The sequence below is a fragment of the Tachyglossus aculeatus genome, chromosome 1, assembly GCF_015852505.1.
Source record: "Tachyglossus aculeatus isolate mTacAcu1 chromosome 1, mTacAcu1.pri, whole genome shotgun sequence".
Classification (NCBI taxonomy): domain Eukaryota; kingdom Metazoa; phylum Chordata; class Mammalia; order Monotremata; family Tachyglossidae; genus Tachyglossus; species Tachyglossus aculeatus.
In genome coordinates, this window is record NC_052066.1 from 122,819,502 (window position 1) to 122,839,825 (window position 20,324).

At 40.4% G+C, this 20,324-nt stretch overlaps 1 protein-coding gene and 2 non-coding genes across 18 annotated transcripts in view; 1 reads left to right on the forward strand and 2 right to left on the reverse strand.

Moving 5' to 3' along the window:
* RIMS1 (regulating synaptic membrane exocytosis 1) overlaps positions 1-20,324 on the reverse strand; it is a 554,640-nt gene that overhangs the window by 496,650 nt on the left and 37,666 nt on the right. The gene's annotated exons all lie outside the window — the stretch shown is intronic.
* LOC119936661 lies at positions 5,220-5,357 on the reverse strand. The gene has a single exon (XR_005453818.1). It is a non-coding gene; the product is annotated as a small nucleolar RNA SNORA7 (small nucleolar RNA).
* Positions 13,055-13,192, forward strand: LOC119936671. Its single transcript, XR_005453820.1, has one exon. It is a non-coding gene; the product is annotated as a small nucleolar RNA SNORA7 (small nucleolar RNA).

The following is a 20,324-nucleotide window of genomic DNA, read 5'->3' on the forward strand; positions in this document are numbered from 1 at the left end:
CTCCATTTTAGGGAAGAGGAAACTGAGTCCCAGAGAGGTTAGGTTATTTGTCCAAGGTCACAGTCTGTATTTGTGGTGGAGCTGAAACTTGATTCTGGGACTTCTGACATTCAGTCATGTCCTCTTTCCACTAGGACATGCTGCTAACTGGTTCTTCTTCTTGTATTTTGCAGCAGGAGCCAAGTCTTTTCAAACCACATTGATCATAAGCATAAACTAGAAAGCAACAGTATAGTGGTCTAAATGATTCATTTAAGCAAATGGAGCAATGGCTCTGGGTCAAGTTGATATACTGATATATATTACAAGTTGCTATACTGTAACAATTGAAGCTTTATTCTTACTCCATTTTAACTAAATAACACACTGTAGGTTCACCTCGCTGCTTCCATATACATATCAGCTATTCTGTACAAAATTAAGCAAGAACACACACAAAACAAAACATAACAAAAAACAGTGTTTGTCACAGAGCCTAGAGGAGGTAGAGAAAGTTCTCAAGGCACAAGTGCCTTGCAGTTTTTTTTTTAATGGTACTTGTTAAGCACTTACTATGTGCCAAGCACGTTGTAAGCACTGGGGTAGATACAAGGAAATCAAGTTGTCCCACATGGGCTCACAATCCTAATCCCCATTTTACAGATGAAGTAACTGAGGCACAGTGAAGTTAAGTGGCTTGCACATGGTCACAGAGCAGACAGGTGGCGGAGTCAGGATTAGAACCCATTTCCTCTGACTCCCAAGCCCGGGCTCTCTCCACTAAGCCATGCTACTTCTCTTTCCATGCTGCTTTCCCAATATGATCAAAGGGTTTGTTTGGTTTTTTTTAATGCAAACCTAAACCCACCGGAATAATTCTTCTGCAGGTTGTAGTCTTGCGAAGGTATTCAGTAAATGAAAGACACATCAAATTGGCACTTTGAGGGTTATCTCCTGACAATCTGATATGAGAAAAGGACAAACTGGGGGATTCTGAAATACCAAACTGGAAAAATCAAATTTCAATGTCTAACTCAATGATTCAATTGTAATGAGAAAGACTGTGCTTCCCAGCAAATGAAAAATTATGTCACAGTATTCTTTCTTATCAATGGCAGTTGTGAGCAACATGGTGAGTGGACAGAGCATGGGCTGAGACACTTTTCTCTGCCACCTTTCTACTGTGTGGCTTTGGGCAACTCACTTAATTTCTCTGTGCCTCAGTTACTTCATCTGTAAAATGGGGATTAAGACTGTGAGCCCCTTGCCTGACAAGCGAGTGTGTCCAATCCAACTTGCTTGTATCCACCCCAGTACTTAGTACAAGGCCTGGCACATAGTAAGTGCTTAACAAAAGCTACCACTCTAAGTGAAATGCATCAATAAAATTTAATAAAGGTACTAGTCTTCCTGGGTGTTTTCATGAAGCAACCTATGATAGTTACCGATGTCAAGCATAATGAATATTCTAGGATAGAACTACAAAGTTTAAGAGGAAAGAAGTCCTTTTTTCTTACATCATACATAATGAATATGATTACGGAAAATGAAGTTTCACATTGTTCTGTAGGATGCAATTTGAGGAAAAGGTAAGAAAATTTATCATGTCAATGTCTGGGTAAAAGCTCTTGGACTCCTTATTTAATAACAGCTTTTAACACTTGCAGCAATCATAGTGATTGGAAGGTGCTGCTCGTTCTAGAACCAATAAGAGCATCTAATGGCTAGCATTCCATAGTTGCACTATTGAGATATAGGGCTAGATCTTTTTGTGTAAAACCTTCATGTTAGTCTTCTGACTTCATTTCCTGTAAATCAGAACATTATCCCAAATGCCCTATAATCTAAAATTGCTCATCATACTCATGCTAAAATTCTACTAAATAGCCCCACCAATGCAAAATCCAGGAGCCTTGTTCTGTTAATAGTCAGCATGCAGAATTTTTGAGAGGTAGAAAAATGATAGGGTCCAAATGTCGGTTTAGTGTTGCTAGAGGGTAGATGCAGTTTATCATCTCATTATATCACTTGGTAATTTCAAAAGTCTTCAAACTAAGGGTCAAAATATTCCTGCTCCTTCTCATATTGTCTAGGAGCTTTAATGGACATGATATTCATGTTTATATTGTTTTATCCCTAAGTTTAACTTGACTTTTACTTTTTAATGTACTCTCATTCACAAATTAAAGACATTTCAAGAAATTAGTGGTAAACCCTACAGGCACATGTTTCTGCTTTCTTTTTGACTTGTTTCCTCTTGCTTCATTTTCCCAATTTCATTGCCAATCAGTCAGTCAATCAGTGCTATTTCTTGAGCACTTTGTATGTGCAGAGTGCTGAGTATTTGCAGAGTTGGTAGCCACGATCCCTACCTATCTCAAGGAGTTTATGATCTATCAGAAGAATCTAGTCAAGAAACTATGACTCCCCTAGGAAAAGAATGATAGCACTGAATCAACATCTGTCCCAGATGCTGGACTTCAAAATGGATTTATGGGAGGAAATCAATGGAGGGAATTCCCATTTTCTCTAAGTGAAAAGTGAGGGGCCAGTTGGCTCCTGCATTCTTCCTACTGTACATGGCTGAAAGGTTATGAGGAGATGCAATAGCTAATAGCTATTGGATAGCCAATAACTATCCAAGGCCAGGAGTTCTGCTGGTCCTTTGGGTGACTTCACTGCATCACTCTATGCCAATTTCTGAAGGGACGCAGCTTGTCCTAGGGGATAAAGCACAGGCTTGGAAATCAAAAGACATGCGTTCTAATCCTATCTCCGTCACTTAGGAAAGTGACAACTTCTCTGTGGCTCAGCTTCCTCATCCATAGAATGTAGATTTAATACCTGTTCTCCCTCCTACTTAGTCTATGAACGTAAGAGTGATGGGAACTGTGTCTGAGATGATTATCTTGTTTCTTCTTCAGTGCTTAGTACAGTACTTGGAATATAGTAGCATTTAATACATTATTATTATTGTTACTACATGAACTTTGAATCTAGCTGAGCAGCTGCCCAAGACACCACCAGGTGACAAAGGATGCAGAAACAACCAGGCATATTTCCTCTCCTTTGGAACTTGGGCAGGGAACATGTGTACAAACTCCACTGTACTGTACTCTCCCAAGTGCTTAGTACAGTGCTCTGTATCCAGTAAGCATTTAATAATACCATTGATTGACTGAAGAAGGATGGGGAGGATGAAGCAGCATTCTAAACCTCTACTATCCCTGCCACCCTTGGGGGGTTCAGTAGGGCTCCTTAATTGTTGCATGCCATATCTCTCTTGAATCACCATAACAAAAGATGCCTTCTAACTTCTAGGATATTTCTTCCAAAAAGAAACTAGTATCTTTTTCCGCAATCCTGCACACTTTACTAATCCTTTCTCCAAATTAAAATATATAAATTAGATTTTAAAATCCTTGAGGGTAGAGATTGAATTTTGCCTCTATTGTACTCTCCCCAAAACTTTGTTCAAGTACTCTGGCATGGTAAATATTGAATGACTGTTGTATGCACACAGCTTCACTGATAATTTAGGTGGAAAATTTAATAAACTAGTTCTGCATTGGGAGGCTCTGAGTAATTCACTAAAACATATTTCTCTGTTACCCAAATAACTGAGTAGCAACCATAGTGTGCATCTGACCTTACAAAACTACACTAATATGATAACACTGCAGTGAAATTTTTGTTAACATGCAATTCAGGATTAGTAAGTGTTTAGGTCCTAAGAAACAACTGCAATTATTTGAATGGAAATTTACATTTTAGATATTTTTAGTACATCAAAAAAAATAAAAAAAATCATAGTAAAGCAGATATCCTCCAATGGTCATGCACGACCCTACCCAGCCACACCTATCCAACTTTGCTTACAAAATTTAAATTGCAATTTGCCTGTTCAGTTCATTAACAGTATCTGGCTTCAGACACCCAACAACCATCTTTTCAATTGAAATTTATTCTTAACTCATAATTTATTCATTCTGGGACACACTTATACATATGCAAATATATTTGATTTGTTATGTGATGCCTTTAGCTATAACAATTTTATAAAGCACTGCATGAGGAAGAAATCGCAACAACATTGATGATTATTATGCATTGAATAAATCCTCCTGATTAAAAATGCAAGCTTATAGATGTCTTCATGAGTGGCAATACATGAATATGGATAAAATATATACACATAACATACACACACACACAAACACACACAAAGATAATGCATACAGAACCACACGTATTTTCAGAAAATCCTGTCAAAATATCTGCAAGTCTAAAAATGAGCCAACTAGGCCCAAAATCATTTGCAAGTTTCAGCACAAGTTTTTCCAGTAGCAACCAAGTGTATGAGTAAGGAGCCACAGTGTATTTATTTTATTTTGTTAGTATGTTTGGTTTTGTTCTCGGTCTCCCCCTTTTAGACTGTGAGCCCACTGTTGGGTAGGGACTGTCTCTATATGTTGCCAACTTGTACTTCCCAAGTGCTTAGTACAGTGCTCTGCACAAAGTAAGCGCTCAATAAATACGACTGATTGATTGATTGATTGATTGTACCAGAAGAGCTGCTTGATATTCTGGGATGTGTATGCAGACACATGACTTCAGGTCAACTGCCTTGAATCTTCCAAAACGATACAGCTCCTGGCTCCTTCCTCTGCTGCTCCCTTTCCCACTCCGGAATGAACCTGCTCAAGGCTAGGGAGTGGTGAAACTATGGTGGCTATTCCATCCGTTTTACATCAACCTGATTTTCAGCTGGTATGAATATGACATCAACTACGTTTATATCCAATAATTTAATTTTGAGCACCCCACCTCTTATGCCTGGGCTCCTACTACCAGGTTCTGACGGAAACATTCCGAGGAAACTGAAAGGACTCGTGAACAAATGGAGCTACGGGTGAACAGGTGGATGTTGCTCTGTGCCGTGTTATCATCAGTCTTTCTTGGGAACTGGGTCCTTTTGAAACACATAGTTCCAATCTCTTCTATTCTATTCTTGTCTTGTCTTATGCGGTCGAGTCATTTCCGATCCATAGCGACACCACTGACACATCTCTCCTAGAATGCCCCGCTCTCCATCTGCAATCATTCTGGCAGTGTAACCATAGAGTTTTCTTGGTAAAAATATGGAAGTGGTTCACCACTACCGCCTTAAGCGCAGTATACTCGAGTCTCTTCCCTCGACTCTCTCCCATGCCGCTGCTGCCCAGCACGGGTGAGTTTTGACATGTAGCAGATTGCCTTCCCCTCGCTAGCCACTGCCCAAGCTAGGAATGGAATGGGTAGGCCTCTGCTTGACTCTCCCTCTCGTAGCCAAGACTGGTAGAGTACTGGAAACTCTCCAGGTGTGACTCAGAGAGAGGTTAATAATAATAACGATGGTATTTGTATGTTACTATGGTATTTGTATGTTACTATGTGCAAAGCACTGTTCTAAGTGCTGGGGGGGATGCAAGGTGATCAGGTTGTCCCACGTGGGGCTCACAGTCTTAATCCCCATTATACAGATGAGGTAACTGAGTCACAGAGAAGTTAAGTGATTTCCCCAAAGTCACACAGTTGACAAGTGCCAGAGCCAGAAGACTTGACTCCCAAGTCTGTGCTCTTTCCACTGAGCCACACTGCTTCCCTGGTTCTATTCTATTCTACTCTCCATCTATACCAATTCACTTGGCTAACTCATTTTCTCCCACAGCTTCAACTACCATCTCTGTAGGGTTGATTCCCAAATCTACATCTCCAGCCCTGTTCTTTTTTCTTCTCTGCAGCTTTATTCATTCATTCATTCCTTCAACTGCATTTATTAAGCGCTTACTGTATGCAGAGCACTGTACTAAGCACTTGGGAAGTACAAACAGGCAACATTTAAAGACAGCCCCTACCCAACAATGGACTCATAGTCTAGAAGAGGGAGACAACAAAACAATTTTCTCCTGCCTTCAGGACATGTCTAAGCGCTTAGTACAGTGCTCTGCACACAGTAAGCGCTCAATAAATACAATTGAATGAATAAGGATGCCCCACCAACATCTCGATCCAAGACATCCAAAACACATCTCATTTTCCCATCCCAGCTCTTACCCTAACTGTAGACCACTGTACCACTGTAGACCATACCACTATCCTTCTGGTCTCGCAAACTCAAAATCATGACATTATCCTTGATGTATCTCTCTCATTTAACCCACATATTAAATGTCACCAAATTCTGAAAGTTCTAAATTCACATCTCCAGAATACAGCCTTTCCTCTCCATCTAAACTGCTACTATGCTCATCCAGGCACTTGTCATATCACTCTTTGACTATCAGGCTTCTCACAGACCTCTCTGCCTCTTGTCTCTCCCCACTCCAGTACATACTTCACTCTGCTGCCCAGATCATTTTTCTATAGAAAGTTTAGTTCATTTCACTCAGCTACCTGGATCGTTTTTCTAAATAGAAAAGCTCAGTTCACATTCATTCATTCATTCATTCAATCGTATTTATTGAGCACTTACTGTGTGCAGAGCACTGTACTAAGCGCTTGGGAAGTACAAGTTGGCAACATATAGAGATGGCCCCTACCCAACAGTGGGCTCACAGTCACATCTCTCCACTCCTCAAGAACTTCCAATGGTTCGCTATCCACCTCCACATCAAATAAAAATTCCTTACCACTGGCTTTTAAACACTGAATCAGCTCACCCCTTCCTACCTCACCTTGCTGATTTCTCACTACAACTAAGCCCACATGCTTCACTCCATCAAGCCAACCTACTCGCTGCAATCTCCTCTATCTTGCCACCTATCCCTGGCCCACATTATCCCTAAGGCCTGTAACTCCCTCCTCTTCATAAGAACAGACCACCACTTTCCCATATTTAAAGCTGCATCCCCCAATCCGTGTGGCAGTCCCTTCCTCGGAGTTTCACAGAATGCTCTGCCACCCGCTTCCCCAATTCCACCCCTGGGTCAGAAGACTAGACGACCTAGAAATTTAAAGTATGAGGCCAGTGGATCAGGAGGCACTATAAATCTCTCATTTTTTAGTTCATCATGAAGGATTTTACCTGCTTAATGTGCTGTAGTGCAAAATGTGCCAACCCATTGTGGAACCAGTGAAACTATGTGCCCCAGGAAGCAAATGAACTTGACTCATGACATTTCACAATAGTAACAGGTAGTTCTGGATGGAACCCAACACTGAGTTCTACTGTAATGGGTGGACAAAAATTATTCAATCATATTTATTGAGTGCAGAGCACTCTACAGTCTAGAGGCAAGCTTACAGTGTAGAGGTTTTAATTTTCCTGGATCTGGTAATAATAATTATAGTATGATATAATTAGAATATGTCCTTTACTATTATGATATTATCATTATTATCAAGGTACTTATTAAGTACTTATTAAGTGTCCAGCACTGTTCTAAGCACCAGGGAAACAGAAGTTAATCTGGTCCCACAAAGGGCTCACAGTCTAAGTAGGAGGAAGAACAGGTATTGCAAACCTACTTTATAGATGAGGAAACTGAGATTTAACTGATTTGCCCAAGGTCACACAGCAGGTAAATGGAGGAGCTGGGATTAGAATGCAGGTCCTCTAACTCTCATTCACTCAATCGTATTTATTGAGCGCTTACTATGTGCAGTTCCAACCTCTTTCCAGTAGGCCCGCTGCTTCTCATACAGTGAAGTTGACTTCTTCCATTCATTAGAAGCAAGATCCACATAATAAGTAGTCTATTTATCACCTAATTAATAATATGGAAAGGTAGGTCAGAGAATGGGGCTTTTCTCATTTAATTCTTTGTTTGTGGTATTAACTCTCTCTTTGAATTTCATTTTTGCATTCCTTTCACTTGTAACCTCAATTAAAATACCACTTGTTACCAAATATATTTAATCAGAGAGGTACAATTCTTCAAAAGACTCAAGCAACAGAATTCATTCCCTTTCAGAGTCTGCCGATGATTTGCATTTCCTTTATTCTTTTTGAATGCATGGATTGACACGAGGCTTCTTTTGCTTCTTTCTAGGTATTTTAGCAAGGTGGGCCTTGTCTTACAAAATAAATGGAACTAGTAGGGTTCCCCATCCCCAGAAATGACCTAGGTTCACATGGATTTCTGCAAATGCTCTTAGTGACAGAACTAAGTGCCTGGCTTTAACTACTCTGACATCAGGAGATCTCTCTCCCTCCCTCCCTCCAGGCTCACATCTCCTCCAGCCTTCAGGACATCTCCACTTGGATGTCCTCCAAGCAGCTAAAACTCAATATGCCCAAGACTGAGCTCCTTATCTTCCCTCCCAAACCCTGTCCTCTCCCCTGACTTTCCCGTCACTTTGGACAGGACTACCACCCTTCCCACCTCAGAAACCCGCAACCTTGGTGTCATCCTTGAATCTGCTCTCTCATTTGCCCCACATATCCAATCACTCACCCAAGCCTGCCAGTCTCACTTTCACAACATTGCCAAAATCCGCCCTTTCCTATCCATCCAAACCACTACCACGTTAGTACAATCACTCAGCCTATCTCGACTGAATTACTGCATCAGCCTCCTTTCTGATCTCCCAAACTCCTGTCTCTCCCCACTTCAGTCCATACTTCACTCAATTCCCTGGATTATCTTTCTACAGAAACGTTGTGGGCATATCATGCCCCTCCTCAAAAATCTCCAGTGGTTGCCTATCAACTTCTGTATCACACAAAAACTCCTCACTATTGGTGTCTAAGCCAATAGCCTGAATAGAAGCTCCAGACTAGATTGAAATGGTCTCTAGAAATGGCAGAGAAGGGCTGGTGGCGGGAGTGCTCTTGAGATGGAAGAAGGTCACATAGTAGCTTAACGACTAGCATAGTTCCCTGCTTGGTACAGTGCTACAGAGCCCAGGGAAGTTCCCACATTTGACTTTCATACCTTGCTCCAGCTCTGCATTCACCTACGCATTCTACGGACCAGCGAAAGATGAAAGAAGTAAGCTTAACCAAGACACGTTTTCTCCACAGGTTTCAAATAGTCAGCACATCAAAATGGTTGGCTTCTAATAAGATAAAATACAATGTCCTTTTGGGGGCCATTAAACTTTTTAGAAACTTCTAGTGGGTTTTTTCCTGAAAGATGAAACTTGCTCACCTTCGCTTAATTGAAAAATGACTCGGCACTTATAAACTTTACTGATATGGCTCAAACAGATAATTCTAGGTACTTCTACTAAAATTACCATAAAAAATGTTTTTTCTCTAGAAGTTTTCTTCAAAATAATTTTATTCTTCATGAAAATTCAGAGAAATATGTGAGGTAATACCTTTGTAAGGCATGAATATCTGGTATCTCTAAATTTGGTACAATCAGTCATTCCTTAAGCACTTTGATACTTACCCTGGCCCCATGATAGGTAAACATTCTTATACTGATTATTTGCTCTATCCCTAATCCATTCGAATGTCTGCCTCCTTTTCTAGGCCATAAACTCCTTGTGGGCAGGGATTATGTCTACAAACTCTGCTGTGCGTACTCTCCCAAGCACTTAGTACAGTGTTCAGCACACAAGTACTTAAAAAATACCACGGATTGATTGATTGATATAAAGAACTCAGATGGAAAAAGACTCATTTGTAAAACATTAGTAGTTGTCTGGAATTTTTAAAAAGAAATTTCACCAGTCCACTAACCTGTGAGACTCTCAATTTGAATTTATGGAATAATTATAAATCTAAGGTGCAACAATGTGATAAACAGATTTTACTGAGTGACAGGTCTGATCATTTGGTAGCATCCATTGTGAAAATAGCTGAGGAACTTCTGAAAAGCCTTTGCAAATATAAATTACACAAATATATTATAAATTAAATCAGACTAAGTTGACTGCCCAAGCATAAAAATACTGAAGGTACTACAAATCTTGTGAATACCAATGTCAAACTTAACCATGGCCCTAATATTTATTTGGAAGTCCCAAATCTGCTCTGTCGCATGGGCTCTTCCATCATTTCAACTACTGATTTTTGAAAGAATGGCCTCTTTGTCTCTTTCTCACTCATGAGCTCCTTAGCCCTTCACAGTCTTAATGGGGGTTTATTCTAATTCAGTGCTTCATACAGTAACACATCCAGTAATTGTTTTGACCCAATAGAACTCAAGGAATAAATCTGAGTAGTGGGCATTTATATTGAGCCTTTCTACTCTTAGACATCAAAATACTTTATAGAACTGATCACATTAATTTTCACAAATCCTTTTGAGACACTGTTGGACATCCATTTATTTAAGGATGGGAACACTCTGGCATAGGAAAATTTAACTGGCCAAATTTAGAATAAAGCAGTGGCTTTCAGGATCCTTAGGGGCAAACTCTGGCAGAAAAACATAAAAGTAGAATTGGAAATCATCTCCCTAATTATTCCCAGTTGACCCATTAGTGCTGTTGGAATCCAAACCACAGACCACTACCTCCATATAATTTGGATCCAACACTAAGCAAGTGCCTCTGCTTCCTGATCAGCCACAATCTCTCAGAGTTGCCCTACTCAAGAAGGCAGCTTTTCCATAACAGACTCACCAGCTTGAAAGCATTCACAACTTTGTATTTCAAAATTCTCAGGACCATCTCTGAGGTTCAAAATGGACAGTAGAAGTATCAGTGTAAGGTAAGCATATTCTATGAACTCATATGAAAAAGGCACTTGCAATCTTTCTTTCTTCTGTCATGCAAAAGATAATTTAGACATTTTAATCGTGCATGGATCTGTGCAATAAAAATAAAGAACATTTAGAATAAAGAGGAGCATACACAGTCTGAAAGTGCAATATAAATCAGGAGCTTTTTCCGACTTTGCACATGAAAAAACCTAAAATACACAAAGACTAGAAGAGGCCCTGCATCTGTTCTTGCTGATTTTTCTAGCTCTAACTATACTAGTGGTACAGTACTCTAAAATGTACGCTTCTTATGGGCTGAGAATGTGTCTATTATATTGTGGGCAGAGAATGTGTCTGTTATATTGTTATATTGTGGGCAGGGAATGTGTCTGTTACATTGTTATACTGTTCTCTCCCAAGCACTTAGTATGGTGCTCAGCACACGGTAGGCACTGACTAAATCCGATTGACCTACTGACTGACTAGTAGAAGTAATAGTATTTATTTAGCGCTTACTAGGCACAAAGAGCTGGGAAAGAAATTTATATAGGAGTTCTAGGCACCATCACTTGCCACAGAGCAGGGGAGGATGGCAACAGATAAATAAGGAAAGATAAATGGAGATCTCACCCCAAACACTCCGCTCCTCTGCTGCTAACCTCCTCACCGTGCCTCATTCTTGCCTGTCCCAAAGTCAACCCCTGGCCCAAATCCTACCTCTGGCCTGGAATGGCTTTCCTCCTCACATCTGCCAAACTAGATCTCTTCAGAGCCCTACTGAGAGTTCACCTCCTCCAGGAGGCCTTCCCAGACTGAGCCCCCTTTTCCTCTTCTCCTCCTCCCCTCCCCATTGTCCCTACTCCCTCCCTCTGCTCTACCCCCTTCCCTGTGCCACTGCACTTGTATATATTTGGACATATGTATTATTCTATTAATGATGTATATATATCTATAATTGTACTTATCTATTTTGATGATATTGATGCCTTTCCAATTGCTTTGTTTTGTTGTCTGCCCCCCCCCTTCTAGACTGTGAGCCCATTGCTGGGTGGGGATTGTCTCTATCTGTTGCCGAATTCTACTTTTCAAGTCCTTAGTACAGTGCTATGCACCTGGTAAGCAATCAATAAATACGATTGGATGAATGAATGAACAAAAACACAAAATACAATGACAAAAACAAAAATGAACAGAGTTAAAGTTTAAGGGTCCTCAGACCCCAGGCTAATGGTCAGAATAATTATACCCATGGGCACAGTGGTGACATTCTCCACATTTTGAATGTTGCAGCAGTCTCATGCTGCCATTGATTGAATCCTTTATCCGGTCTGAAGCAAGGGTCACTGGGAGCTCAGGTGTCCTACAGGAGAAGAAGCAGGCTGAGACCTGCTAGCTAATTTCATTCTTTCCCATTGGTGTTGCTCTCTCTCCTTCTCCCACTTTTCCTTTCCTTCATTGCTCTCTTATCCTTGCCTGTGTGTTGTTGAAAAGACTAGTGAGGGGTCAGGGTTGTTTGTGCATAAAGATTATTCCCTGCTATGCTAAGGCATTTGTCATATATGAGGCTTGTCTGTTTTCAGGTCTGTCCCCCATATCCCCCAGTCTTTGAGAAGCTTTTGCCTAAGAGAAGTAATCCCTCTCCTGATTACTGTCCATCAGCCAGTCTGTCTAGTGCAGTACTTGGAAACTGGACTAGATTGTGTTTTCAAATAATTTATTATGCCCTCCTAGCTTGCATTTGCACTGGGTGAGTGTAGAGACTGAACAGTAACTAGAGACCGATGAGCTGTAGTGTGTGTCCAAATTAGTAAATGGATGAGGTGTGGTAGAGCAGAGGTCAGTGGAGTTGAGAAGTGACAGGAAACAGGTAGCGGAAGGGTCGTCAAACAGACCACAGATCTCCTCAAAGTCAAAGCCAATATAAACCCCATTTCCTACAACATGCCTTTAATGATTGATTTCCCAGCACCATAAGCCAACTTCAGCAAACACAAACTTAATAATAATGTAATAATAATAATAACAATAATAATGGTATTTGTTAAGTACTTATTATGTGCGAAGCACTGTTCTAGGTGCTGGAGTAGATACAGAGTAATCAAGTTGTCCCACGTGGGGCTCACAATAATGATGGCATTTGTTAAGCACTTACTACTGTACTAAGTGCTGGGGAGGATACAAGGTGATCAGGTTGCCCCACGTGAGGTTCACAGTCTTATTCCCCATTTTACAGATGAGGTAACTGAGGCACAGAGAAGTCAAGTGACTTGCCCAAAGTCACAGAGCTGATAGTTGGTGGAGCCGGGATTTGAATCCATGACCTCTGACTCCCAAGCCCAAGCTCTTTCCACTGACTTCTCTATCTTATTTATACTCAACCTCAGCACTTATGAATATATACTTATTGAATTGCTCATTATGCCTACTCTATTTGACCCCTCTCAGGGTCGCACCTGAAGAGTTTCCAGTACTCTACTAGTCTTGGTTATGGGAGGGAGAGTCAAGCAGAGGCCTACCCATTACATTCCTAGCTTGGGCAGTAGCTAGTGAGTGGAAGACAATCTGCTACAATTCAAAACTCATCCATGCTGGGCAGCAGTAGCCTGGGAGAGAGTCGGGGCTGGAGACTCGAGTTTACTGCGTGGAAAGTGACAATGGTAAACCACTTCCATATTTTTACCAAGAAAACTCTATGGATACACTATCAGAACGACTGCAGATGGAGAGTGGCATGGTCTGGAAGAGATGTGTCGATGGTGTCACTATGGGTCGGAAATGACTCGACGGCATTAGACAAGACTCTAGTTGAAAATATTTTGATATCAGTCTCCCCTGTTAGAATGTAAACCTTTTGTGAACAGAAAAGACGTCACTTGTTTATGCTGTACTTCCTGAGCACCTAGTTCAATGCTTAAAAATGCTGTTTGCTAATTTACCCATAAAGGTTACTTCCCCAAGTGTAGGAGCTAAGGTCATGCCTTTATATTTTGGCCAGCTCTCCATGCTTCACAGGGCCTCCTCCTCACTGGTGGAAAACAAGGTCAAAAGTCCACCACTGTCTGTAAAGCGGGTGGTCATAGCTATACTTTTCAGTGCTACAATAATAAAAATAATAATCAAAGTATTTAATAAGCCCTTGCTATTTGCTAAGCACTGAAACAGGCTGGGCATAGTGCCTGGCAGCTGCTTGGTAGCTTTTCAAGTGATGAATTTTAAAAGTCTCAAGGTTGGTGGTTATCACGGTTTCCCTGGATCTGTTCAGCTTTGGAATACAACAGTAGCGTATATTTTGTAGTTCAATTACCCTGTTCCAGGGCTTTGGAAGTCACCATTTTGTCACCCATAATATTTCCTACCAGGTGATGGTGATGCACTTCCTGCTTGGCTTCAATTATTTTAATCTAAGTAGTTATCATCAAATCAGTCTCAATGGTGTTTGCTTGCCATTCCAAAGACTTGATCTTGACAGGAACTGAAATGAAATCACCTCCCCCTACCAATCTGATTGCTGGCCCTGTGAGACCCATCTGTCTGGGAAACCCATATGGGTGACATGGATGCTTTGATAGGATTTCAAGTTTCTTGTGTGATCTGTACAGTGCTTTCAATGCCACAGACACTGGGAAAATGTTAAATAATAACATATGTTCTATATCATATTTCCCGACCATCAACCAAATTACTAAGAATGACTGATTAACCTATCAGTGAAATAAAATCCCTTCAAGAGTGAAACATGGCATCTGCTTAACAGTGCAGAACTACATGCTACACAGCAATGTAGGGCAGGAAGTGAAAACCAATTCAGCAATGTAGAATGTCAGCATCAGGGGAAAACAAACAGATGATTAGCTTAGGCAATTAGCTATGTTGACATTTAAGCAGAACAGTAGGGTTAGTACCTCTTCTTGATAAAAAAAAAAACAAAAAAGAAAAACCTAATTATGATCCTTCTGGACAAAGAAGTGGGTAAAATCACCACTGAGTTCGTGAAGAAAAGGGGCACAATATTCAGCCATTCAGCCTGAATGCCATTCTGTACATATAATCTCTCCCCTAAGAAATCCCCAGTACAGAACCTACTGCACTTGTGCTCTTCTTGGCCATTTCCCATCCCAGTGGCTACTAACCAACTCAGCTCAGTCTGGGTAAACATTAAAACAGAAATAAAGGAAAGCGTGGCCTCCACAGTGTAAACCTGAGAGAGATGGAGCCTACTGAAATAGAGAAAATTTAACATCCCTGGGAATAGAAGTGACAAGACATGAATGTGCAGGAAGTCACAACCTTTGGTTACTAAACAGACTTCCATACTCATGAGCCAAATAAGGGACTTTAATCGTTAAATATTTTTATTGTCTTCGTATTCTCCAGAGACATGACTACAGTTCATCATTATTACTGTCAATTATTCATGTATATTACCACCTGCTGAACGAAAAGGAATCTTTCAAAGAAATCAATCACAGGTTGATTTTAAAATGAGAATGCCATGGTAATTTGAAAAATGCAGAATTTGAGTCTCTTACTAGTAGAGGCACTACTAGCAAAGAGAAAATGTCCAAATTGCAGCTCCAGTGTATTTTTAGGAGAGTCAGTGTGCCAATGGAGGTAATTCCTGGAGAGGAGGCTAGCAATAATCAAAGTGAGGCTCATTTTCTAATGATTTTCAGGCTTCCAGGTTAAAAGGCATTTGGAGATATTAGCTAGCATGAGCACATGCATTCAGTCAATGAGCTGAAATCCAGACAGTCAGGACAAAGGTGGCCACTGACGCCCCTAGTCGGTAGCAAACACTTTGATAAATGCAACATCGCATGAATCACCCCGACACGCAGGTAGCCTAATGGAAACCGCACAGGATGTCAGGAGACTTGGGTTCTATTCCTGGCTCCACTAGTTGCCTCATGTGGAACTGCAAGCAATTCTCTTAACTCTCCTGTGCCTCAGTTTCCTCAGTTATACAATGGGGATTAAATGCTGTTTGTCCTCCCTTTTAGACTGCGAGGTCCATGTGGGACAGAGACTGTGTCCGATCAGATTGTCTTGAATTTTCTTGAGTGCTTAAATCAGTACTTGGCAAATAGCAAGTGCTTGATAAATACTGTCATTATTATAAATAACGAAATTACATCATATTCAACATTTTGCCAAAGTCAAATGGGACTACCGAACCCTAGCATTTGTTCAGGGTGACTCATGACCCCACACACTTTACTGAAGAGCCATTGCTTTTCCCTCTCAACTTCAGGTCCCTGTTAACACAGTCACTACTTCAAAGCAACGGAATTTGGAGGAAGGAGCTAAGGCAGTAGGAGGTCATGGGCTTAAAATAAAAAAAATTTAAAAAAGGAAATGAAGGTATTCTAGGCCATATCATATATAAAACCCGACGAAGGTCCAACCTATTCAGGTCATTATCCCAAGTTTGCTTGTCTTTCCTTTTCCTCTCAGCAATTGTTACGGCGAGTGGTAGGAAAGAAGGCTGTAGAACCTACCGGAGCTCAAAAACCCTTTATCAGCGGCTTTAAGGCACTACTCAATCAGCAATCCCTTCGTACCTGATTTCACTAATCTCCAACTACAACCCAGGCCACACACTTCACTCCTCAAACACCATCATCCCTCTCGATGGTGACTCTTGGCCCACATCATAGCTCTGTCCTGGAACTCTCTCCCCGTACAGATCTAACAGACTACCACTTTCCCTTTTTTCAAAGCCTTATTAAAATCACATCTCCTCCAAGAGGCCTTCCCTGACTGAGTCGTCATTTCCCCACCCTACTCAACCTCTTTTCTGCCACCTAAACACTTGTATCTGTGTCCCTTAAGCACTTTGATACTCACCCCAGCCCCACAGCACTTTTATACATATCCTCTAGATTGCACTCTCCTTGAGGGAGGGATCATGGTTACCAACTATATTGTATTGTACTCTCTTAAGCACTTACTATAGTACTAATGAATTGGGCATGCTTCTGCCAGAGGTGGAAGGTCAAAGTGAAAAAGAAGAGATGGAGTACCGGTTTAACTAGAACAATCTAAATTCATAGGCATTTGTAGATCTTTCTAAATTTCCAGGACAGGCTTCAAAAATCCAGTACTGTCTCAGCTAAACACAATTGTATCAGCATACTTATTGGAGTCCAATCAAAATGCTACCCAGATCCATAATGAGCCTGAAAGACTGCTCAGATAAACCATTATCATAATTTCCGCTGCATGCCTACTGAGTGCTGAGCCCTGTTATAAGTTGTTCAGTGAGAAATTAAAAGAAAAAGACTGGTCTTTGCCCTAGAGGCTCTTACAACCTAATGGGAGAGACAGGCAGATTCAGATTTATGCACAGAGAATGGGAGGAAAAGGAGCAAGATTATGATCCCCGAGTGGTACAGGGAGTGTGTCTGATCTGGTGTATTTGAATCCACACCAGTATCAAATGCAGTTTTCCGCACATAGTTAAGTCTTAATAAATACCTTAACTAACAAAAAATAAAACAATTACAACTGGCATAGCAAAAGTAAGCAAAAAATGAATAAGTGAAATAAAGAACCAGATATCCACATAATTGCTGTGCGTGACTGATGGAATGACATGCCTAGGGAGGTGGGGCTACATGCATTCCTTTGATACACATCTCCTCCTCACTCAAAAAATAATGCAGAGGAGGTAGAGGCTTTATTTTGGCATTCTCAGTATGAAAGCATAAAGATTAAATGAGCACACTCTTAATGAACATCTGCTTCCCAGAGCAAGTTCGGGAAAACCCAGGCGAATGCACTTGTCAATGAAACCTGATATTTATAAAGGAAAAAGAATAGATAATTTAACAAATGTAATCTGAAAATATGTTTTCTGCGGCCAGGTCATTTTAAAATATGGTAGGGTAATCAGGAGTCTACAAAAAGAACAGGTCTTCTGGTATTGCCGGCATACAAGTCAAGAAAAATAGATCATCAATTTCACTTAAAAGTGGAGTAGCAGAGGGTTAGAATAGCTCAATGTGCTACCTTAAATAAGTTAAATGCTATGAGTGCTGCTCTTGGATTTGCCACTGCTTTGCAAATAAACTGTGCAAGTAATCTAATCATTCTATCTCATCTTCCTCATACACAAAATGGTGCCCCTCTCTAACATGTTCTTGAGAGTAAGATAGGGTTTGGGAAAAATGATGCTAGATTCGTGTGAAAACATGAATTTATGTGAAAACATTTATGTGAAAACATAAGATATAAAATGATCTCACAAGTTTTGTATATTTATGTTAACTTAAAATCAAAGGGTTAGCTAACCCCTTTTATCCTAATGAATTGCATTCTGTCAAAGTCCAGGCACCATTTTAAGTTTGCTCTGCTTTTCACTCACTGCATGAAAAAAGACCTCATCTTGTCCTAAAAAAAATGTGAAAATCATATCAGATGGCAGTCAGGCATTTCCAGAACAAGGGAGAGGCTGTGAAATCTGAGTACACGTGAAATACGTTTACATTCATGTTTTTCCCCTTGATTTTCAATTGAGAGGTTCGTCTGGGTTCAAAACAATAAGGACTATTATCCTTCTTTCTAATTCCACCATTTCATAGAGTGTAGAACAAATCCTATTTCTGGCAGCCAATAGTCACCTTCAGGGCAATATAACTAACCTTGTAACCTTCTACAAGACAGCAGGACTAATTTAATATTCCCTATATGTTTCTGAGCTACCCCTTTGTAGAAATAAAATACACTAATTCACTTAACTAAGGCAGAGTGATTTACCTACTGTAAATGTCATACAAGTCAGTAATAGACCCAGCTTAAAGCTCAAGATTAATCATTTTTATCAACAGCACTGATTGGACAATAGCTATGAAAAGAGCACTGTGCCAGGTACTGGATAATATGCAAAAGAAGTAAAAAATGTCATCTCTAACAAAGTGTCTTACAGTCTAAAGGAGGAGACAAGCAAACATAAATCGCTAAAGCCATAGACAATGTAGAACAATGATGCCACAACACCTTCAGGACAGAAATATTCTTTTTCTACATCTTACTACCTTCTGAAATACAATATGCCTGTCCCGATAGAAGAACAAAAAATGATAGCGGTAAAAGGTGGCTTTGAATGCTCGGTAAATTAAATCCGACATTTTTAGATAGATATCAGAATACAAGGAAAATGGCCCATTTTAAAATGTAAAAAAATATTTCACCACTTGGATTAAAAATAAAATTCTCATTTTTTTCAATGTTCCATTTTAAAATTTAAGTGAAGCCAAAAATACTTTGGAGCATTTACATGGCACAGTTCTGTTATTCTTTGTGGTGTGCTCCTCCCCATTACCAAAAATGACCTCATTGGAACACAGTCAACACAACTGAACGACACTCAGTGCCATCAAGTTTCCCAGGGCAGAACACATGAGCAAAATGGACATGAGCAAGATACCAAGGGGGCAGTTGCATGGAAAGAGCATGGGCTTGGAAGTCAGATGTCATGGGTTCTAATCCCGGCTCCGCCACTTGTCAGCTGTGTGACCTTGGCCAAGTCACTTGGCTTCTCTGTGCCTCGGCTGTCTCATCTGTGGAATGAGAGTTGAGACTGTGAGCCCCACGTGAGACAACTTGATTACCTTGTATCTAGCACAGCGCTTAGAACAGTGCTTGGCACAGAGTAAGCACTTAACAAATACCATTATTATTATTATTACTATTACTATTATTAAAATGGGCTCAGGGAGTTACTCGTTTAACCACTCTCTCCTAACTGTGGTTTTCAGAACTTCTTCCAGGAAAATTTCAGGGACTCAAGGAGTATACATTTTTGGCCACTTTTTAAGTAGATAATGACTGGAAAGGTTTGGAGGTAAACTGCTGAAGTGTGACTGATCTTTATGGGGCAAGTTTTTGAATCAAACAGCTGAATTGTTACTGTGTGACTAAAATCCTTTATAGTAATTCACTAATTATGGCTAAGTGAATCATACATACATATATTCATTCATTCATTCAATCGTATTTATTGAGCGCTTGCTGTGTGCAGAGCACTGTACTAAGCGCTTGGGAAGTACAAGTCGGCAACATATAGAGATGGTTCCTACCCAACAACGGGCTCACAGTCTACAAGGGGGAGACAGACAACAAATCAAAATATGTAGACAGGTGTCAAAATCGTCAGAACAAATAGAACTAAAGCTAGATGCACATCATTAGCAAAATAAAAAGAATAGTAAATATGTACTAAACGTTTTCCAACGGCTGTTAACAGTGTCCAAATATTTCCTAACATAGTGTTGTGATGACCCAACCAAGAGGAAAAAGTCTCAACTGTATTTTCAACACAGTCTTATAGATGTCTCTTAAATATCTGATGCAGAAAGAAATATTTGATACCACCAGCATCTGAATCTTCCTTGTCCCATAGCAGGGCATTGGAGAATTTCATTGTTTGGAGAAAGTCTTGTAGACAGATCACCTCTACCTCGTCAATGAGTAACAAATATCCTATGAATTGTACGTACCAGTGTAATGTGTATATATACATATACAGAGAAGCAGAGAAGAAGAGTGGCTCAGTGGAAAGAGGACAGGCTTGGGAGTCAGAGGTCATGGTTTCGAATCCCAGCTTCACCACCTGTCAGCTGTGTGATCTTGGGCAAGCCACTTAACTTCTCTGGGCCTCAGTTCCCTCATCTGTAAAATGGGGATTAAGACTGTGAGCCCCAC